Here is a 6,484-nt window from a genome sequence, read left to right on the forward strand (position 1 = left end):
GCTTTCACGATGTGGACACGAAGCGGTCGCATGCCCCAGCAGCCTTCCCCACCTTCGCAAGCTGGCCTTCAAATGCAGTTTATTTTCCGTCAGAAAGAAATCAACGGAGGAGGCTCGAGCAAAAAGTGAAACATGTTCACTTGATTGCCTTGCTTCTCGTTAGGACCGCAGCTTTCCCTCGCACCCCTTTCAGTTTCATCGCGTTTCTTCTCCCCCTTTTAAACATCTGTAAATCGTTTGCTCGCTTTGCCTTGAGTTTTTGTTTGTTTGTTGATTTCCCACCAGAATGCGGGGGCGGGAAAACCGCGAGCCAATAACTTGGCTTGGAGATTTCGGTGCGTGCGGACGTGTGTGAGGTCAGGCAGGGAAGTGGTCGGCAAGCGAGCTAAGGCAGGTGTCTGACGCGTAGAACGCGGCGACGGCGGCCCCGAAGACGCGTGGAAGACGCGTGGCCCAAGTTCGCCCGTATCCGCGACACACCATCAGCCCCGCGCGCCTCCGCAGCCCGACGCTCCCTGCGACCGGACCTTGCCACCCCGCAGCTAGGCCACCGTTTCTCCGCACTCGCTTTACTCTTTCCTTTGTCCTGTCGCTCTTTCTCGTCGTAGCTTTTTCTACAATATTGCTTTGTTGTCGTAACGCATTGTATAGTTCCCGGCCCTATGTTTTCCTTTTCCTGTTAATAGTATTTTGTGTTCTGATTCTGTGTTATTCGCGTCGCGCCTGTGTATTGCCGCTATTTTGTATTGTAACTTTTCGTTTTTGTCTTGTTTTTTTGTAACTTTTTGTCGTGGTTCTTTGGTTCTTTGCGCGTGTTTGGGAATAAACGTGTTTGGTAAAGAACTTCTCTACGCCTCATGCCTCCGGCCATCGGCTAATCAGACGTGGCCCCTATCGCCGGTCAGCAGTCGAACCTCATGCGGGGTGGATTAGTTTGTTGCTGCTCTCCCTCCAAATTTACGGAGAGTGCAGTGGTAGGCAGGTTGGCCCGATTAATTATAATTTTGGCGCCAACCCAATATCAGGAAGCCCACAATATCGTGACAGCTGTCTGGCCAGGTCGGGTAGCCTGAGCTGCGCTGTCTCGGCAATGGCACTCGACAGGAGGCGAAAGGAACGCTCTTGGTCGGGCCCACATCGCCACACGGCAGTCTTTCCCTCGAGTTTGGTCAAGGGTGGCTGCACGCGGGCACAGGACGGAATGAAGTACCGGTAAAAGTTGGCCATTCCCACAGAACGGCGGAGGCTGCGTAAGTCCGTGAGCGCGGGAAACTCCAGTATGGCTCGAAACCTCTCCGTATCTGGCTCAATGGAGCCCTCGCCCAGCGTGAACCCTAGCAACTGAACTAGGGTCCGCGCTATTTGGGCTTTCGCAGGATACAAAGTGATCCCGTCAGCCCGTACCCTTTCGAGCACATCAGCAATGTCGCTTAACTGTTCATCGAAGGTTCGTGAATCAATCACGATATCGTACAGGTAGCACATGGCGTGGGACCATTTCGCTCGCCCCAGGACTCGGTCCATGATTCTCTGAAAAGTCGCAGCACCATTGCAGAAATCAAAGGGCGTACGAGTGAATTCAAACAGCCCTCTGTGGACGTGAACGCGGTCTTAGACCGGTCAGTGTCAGCCATCTGGACCTGTAGGTAACCTTTGGAGGCATCTAGCGTGGAAAAGTACCGCGCACTGCCCAAGTTTCCTAGGATTCAGCTGATCATCGGGAGGGATAGGCATCCTTGCGAGTCAGCGCATTAAGACAGCGATAATCCACACTCAAACGTTGGCTGCCATCTTTCTTAGGCACCAACACAACCGGAGACGCCCAGGCGCTGGACTAGCGACGGATATTGTCTGCCGACAGCATTTCATCCCGCAACCAATCGATCACGGGCCTTTTCGCAACGATGACGGGTCCGGGGTTGCACTTCAAAGGAAGCGTATCCCCAGTGTGAATTTTGTGGCTAACTAAAGTAGTACAGCCAGGTTGATCCGTGAAGAGCTAACCGTAATGACGCAATAGCGCTGTCAAACGAGCCTTGTGTGTGTCATCCAACGCTACCGCACAGGCGGCCAGCGGATGTGGTGCCTGGTTGCGCCGCACCGCTCGGTCCCAAAGGGAAGGGTGAACAACCGAACGCTCGACACAAGGGCGTGGCCCTTCCCCTGAGCGTCGCACTCTCCGAACGCCTTCACTGCGGAGGCAGATACTGACGCCGGAGGGCTGATGAACGACTTGAGCTTGGAAAATGGTCCGTCACGATAGCCGCCACTCCCAATGTCAAAGTCAAAGTCAAAGTCAAAGTGTTTATTTAGACAACTCAATGGTACAGTTGCCTAGGGCGCAGACTAAAAGGCAAAAGGATGCCTGACAAAGAGTCCACGCCCTTCTTGTCCACGACGATCCCGGTTTTCAGGGGAAAGTCCCACCCGAGAATCATAGGCACACTGAGCCCTGGGAGATAGATGAAGCGCGTGCGTCTCGTCCGCTCTCCCCACCTGACAGTCAGCCTCGCGGCGCCAGCCGAATGGGCTGCGCCTTTGGCAAGGTTGGATGCCGTGCGGCAGTCCCGCAAGCGCGCAGAGTGCTTTTGCAAACGGGACAACACCTCTTCAATAAACGAGGAGGCACTGGCTCCTGTATCCAGTAACGCAGAAAGTTCGCGGCCAGCAATGGTGACCGGAATAAACGACGCGTGCGCACTAGCAAGGCATATTGCTCTGTACGCAGAGGGAATTAGCAATAATTTTGCCGGTCGTCCCTTCACGACCAACCAGTGCCGACGTTTTCCTGCCTCACAAAAGGCCTAGCTACGGTGCATTCTCTAGCTAAGTGGCCCCTCTCTTGGCAGCGCAAACAGCGCACACCACCGCGAGCTTGGTGGCGGGACAATGGCGCCTCTCCTTGCCTGGGTCTACTCATTGCACGACCAAAGGGTCGGATGATTCGGGTTTTCCCTCCGCTGTGCGTTGGAGCGCTTAGCGTCCCTCAGCACGCGGTTCAGAAAACGATGCAGCGCAGGCTGCCCGTCTTCCGTACGAGTAGGGATCGAGAGCTCGGTGGTTCAACTCCTATGCTTAGTTTTGCCCGCTAACAGCTGCAAACGCAGGTTGCGCTGTTGGTCGCCGGTTGGGTAAGGGCATGGCCCCTTTCCATGCACAGCGTGGCTTCAGCGCCTCGCTTGCCGGCGGTAGCGGACGATAGGCGCGCGCCGCGAGAATGTCGCCTTGAATGCGCTTTGCCCCGGCGGCCAGCTCCTCCAAATCTCGGAATCGACCGCCGCGTAGGTACGCCGAAAAAGTCGGGTGTGCCTGCCTGATCGACCTTTCCACACGCTCCTCGTTCGAGGCGTTCGAGTTGTGGGTTTATCAGTGGGTACAGGCCACCAACCACCGCGGGTTCGAGATTAGCGCAAGCCAAGGACCCCGATCAGGCGTCACCACACGCACCCTGCGGTACCGCTGCGGAGTACTCAACCTCCGCAGAGAGGAGAGCGATTCGCCGCAGAGAAATAGGCCTCGAAGTTCACAAAGGAGACGTTTATTCACGTCGTCCTCCAGCAAGTACACACACTCTCAATAGTCACCCTGTCCCGGGGACGCGCGAGGAGCAAGGCTCCGCTGCGCTCACGAAGCGACCAGAGCGATGCACGCCGCTGCGGGAGAATGACCCCGCGGCAGTGCTGTGATCTCTCTCTCGTGTCGACCGTTGGGCCGTTTGCGAGAGAGAGTGGGAAATCAACGCAAAGTACGCCTGTCGGAGTCGCTGGACCCCACCGGACAGGCTCGAGCAGCTGCAGGTCAGAGTACCCGTGCAGCCGAGTTCGAGTAAGCACTGGTCCGAACGGCAAAGGCCGACTCAGACAAACAGTAGCGTACGCACCTTACGCTATCTCGGGAGGATCTCTCTGGGCTCCGCTCGGACGGTCGCGCGGTGCGCGGCCGCCCACGCGGGTCCCGAAATTCCGCCAAAAGGCGCCAATGACAAAGGCCGTTGGGAAGCCGGGGCGGAGCTGCGGCGAAATTTCAGTGATTAGTCACCCAGCCGCCTCTCCGCCGCCTGAGGCGGGAGCAAGGGAAAGAGGAGAACAACGCGGGGAGCCGACAACAGCCGCGCAAAGGCAACGGCGAGAAGCCAGGATTCCCACAACTTTTGGGTCATTTGAGGGGATCATTTGTTGTGTCTTAAAGGATGCAAACTTTGCAATTATGGGGCGCTGGTTTTCTGTGTTGTGATGCCCAAGACGGTGTGCACGTGTCACACCCAAAGTATGAGGCCGGTACGATGAAGTAAATGATGATTTATTGGCCGAGTGCAAGAATATAAGACGGCGTGTAGCTGAACGGCGTGTGACGCTGGCCCGTGAAGGGAGCTCAATTCGACGGCACTTCTGCGTCATCGTCTAAGAAGGCTGGTGGTGCTCTTGCTTCGTTAGACCACTGCTGCTACTACAGTAGACCCCTCCTCGCCCCCCCCCCCCCCCTCCACTATTGAAGGAGTCCGGAGAAGCTGGGAGCCGGAACGATACTTTCCGCTGCTGAGGAGTAGAAGGAAAGATGGCGGAGGAGTGCAGCCGGCCGGTTGGGCAGAGAAACCACGCATTTAGGCACAGTGGGCGGAGCGTCTTCTGTGAAGGCTGGTCTCAAGCGGTCGATTGAAGTGGTGTCAGTGTGCCCATGAATGTCTACGATGATGAACGTCGGTGTTCTTTCGAGTACACGAAATGGGCCGTCGTAGGGGCGCTGAGTCTAGAGTCTCCTTCACTACTCATGCAAGAACATAAAATTCCAACATTAGCAATACGCCGGAAAATAAATCGACTTCTCTTCTTCATAAATTTTTGTCAAGTAAAGTCTTTTTTAAACTTCCAGACTGCATTCAGAAAGCTACCACCAGGCGAACAAGGCACACTACACAATACACACTGGCTCCGATTTTTGCAAAAACATATTCCTACCGGAACAGTTTTTTCCCTAAAACAGTGAATGAATGGAACAAACTACCATCGACCATTTTTGAATCAAGTAACTTTCTATCAGCACTGGAATGTCTTTTGTTCTGAAGTAAAGGCGCATTGATTGCACTGTATTCTTGATTTTTCTTTTCTTACCTGCCATGACTTATGCACCATGCCATTTTCTCAGTCTTTCTATAGCAATGCCTCTTTACGTTGTACTTTTTGTATTTTGGACTGATGTCCTTCTTCATGTATAGTTTTGTTCCCATTTTTTTTGTGAACAAATATTCATTTGTTGCCAGACTTAGTAGCGTTGAATTTCTGGACTTTTTTCTTTTGTTTGTGTAGCCTTTTTACTTTACCCTGTTTGTAAAATGCCCCTCCTGCTAGGGCCAAAGCATTGGTCTGCAGTATGGTTAAATGAATAAAATAAATAAATAAATAAAAATAAAATGAAGCCGCTTTCGGGCAGAGTCTCGGCGAACAAAGACGTGTGTGCAAGTCGCTAGTTCAGATGGAATGTGTGAATATGCCCGAGTCTGGCGTCACAGCTGTGGCGCTTGGAAATGGCAAAAATGGCGGAGCAGCGTCACACACTGCACTGCAAAAAAATTCCGTGAATGTTACGTACAAACTCTCCATAACAGAACAAACGCTTGCTCTGTTGCATCTGAAATGGAGGGTCCATCCGTAACACATTCGTGAAGGTGGCTGGCCGTATTATGCATTTTCTGAAACGTATTACTCGCCGTAACTGTTGGCCCCCGGACTAGGCACCACATGACGTACCATTTCCAATCTGTGTGGTTTACTCTTGTTCAACAATGTCCACAAACTAGCATGGCGAAAATGAGATTAACCCCATGTGCAAAAGTGAAGATCCGAGGGGGGGTGATTATCAAATTAGACCCAAGTGACGCATAATGTTGTTTCAACGTTGAGGGATTAAATTAAACATTAAATAACAAAGGACTTGCTTTGCTATAACTTTAAAAGAAGAACGTTGACTTCATAAAAAAATATTTTCACCATGTTGCTAACCACATGACAGGGTAACAATTAATAAATGCATTTAATAAATAATTTAGAAATGCAGCTTAATGAGGTCAAGAGATAAAAAAAATTTTGACACAGACAATGGTTAGACAACTTCTCTAAATTGAAACTGAACACCAGCTGAAAATACATTACAAACATGATGAAAGTGCACAAGGTGAAAGCCAAATTTCCGTCTGCCGTTTGATAAGGAAACGAACCACTGAGAAAGCCAAAAGCATGGGCAAACAAATTTGTGAATGCAGTGCAATGTAGCAGTCACATCTTTGCTACACAACCATCAATCAAAAACGCTAACTCCTTCACGGATAACAAAAGCACAGGCACAACAAAATATTGCTAATTGCAATGTTCAATTTATTAGGTACCTATAGCCGGCCATTCATGCCTGGTCTTCCTGCGGATAAATGAAACGCTGCAAAAAAGCAGTGAGCAGCCATAATTGCTGTAGTGACAAGGAGGATGTGCACCGT

The 6,484-nt window shown here is 51.8% G+C and overlaps 1 pseudogene; it reads right to left on the minus strand.

Annotated features, from left to right (window-relative positions):
• Positions 1 to 2,761: 2,761 nt before the first annotated feature.
• LOC149334702 (uncharacterized) lies at positions 2,762 to 3,360 on the minus strand (annotated as a pseudogene).
• Between the last annotated feature and the right edge of the window lie 3,124 nt (positions 3,361 to 6,484).

The sequence above is a fragment of the Amblyomma mixtum genome, chromosome 8 (genome assembly GCF_055824585.1).
Source record: "Amblyomma mixtum isolate Tamu chromosome 8, ASM5582458v1, whole genome shotgun sequence".
Classification (NCBI taxonomy): Eukaryota; Metazoa; Arthropoda; class Arachnida; order Ixodida; family Ixodidae; genus Amblyomma; species Amblyomma mixtum.